Source organism: Morone saxatilis, unplaced genomic scaffold, assembly GCF_004916995.1.
Source record: "Morone saxatilis isolate NCDOM2014 unplaced genomic scaffold, NCSU_SB_2.0 Contig21, whole genome shotgun sequence".
NCBI classification, from domain to species: Eukaryota; Metazoa; Chordata; class Actinopteri; family Moronidae; genus Morone; species Morone saxatilis.
The window spans coordinates 20,657,200-20,657,452 of record NW_023339774.1 but is presented as its reverse complement, the minus strand read 5'-3'; the positions used below and the strand labels follow the sequence as shown (position 1 = coordinate 20,657,452).

General features: G+C 44.7%; 1 protein-coding gene across 1 annotated transcript in view; it reads left to right on the top strand.

The window, feature by feature from the left end:
* Positions 1-253, top strand: part of LOC118332776 (M-phase phosphoprotein 9) — a gene marked incomplete in the record, with an annotated part of 23,831 nt that overhangs the window by 2,822 nt on the left and 20,756 nt on the right.

Here is a 253-nt window from a genome sequence, read left to right as displayed (position 1 = left end):
CACAGACAGACACACAGACAGACAGACACACAGACACACAGACAGACAGACACACAGACACACAGACAGACACACACTGCAGCTGATCTTTTCAGACACACGATGTGATTTGCAGGGAACAGACAAGCGTGATGTGCTTCAACACAAAGAGACTTCACTGCATAGTTCATCAGGCTGGAGACCTTTCAGTTCATGTACCTGGAGATGAAGTGTTCTGTGGTCATTAAAATGTCTTTTGTAAATGACTGTATTG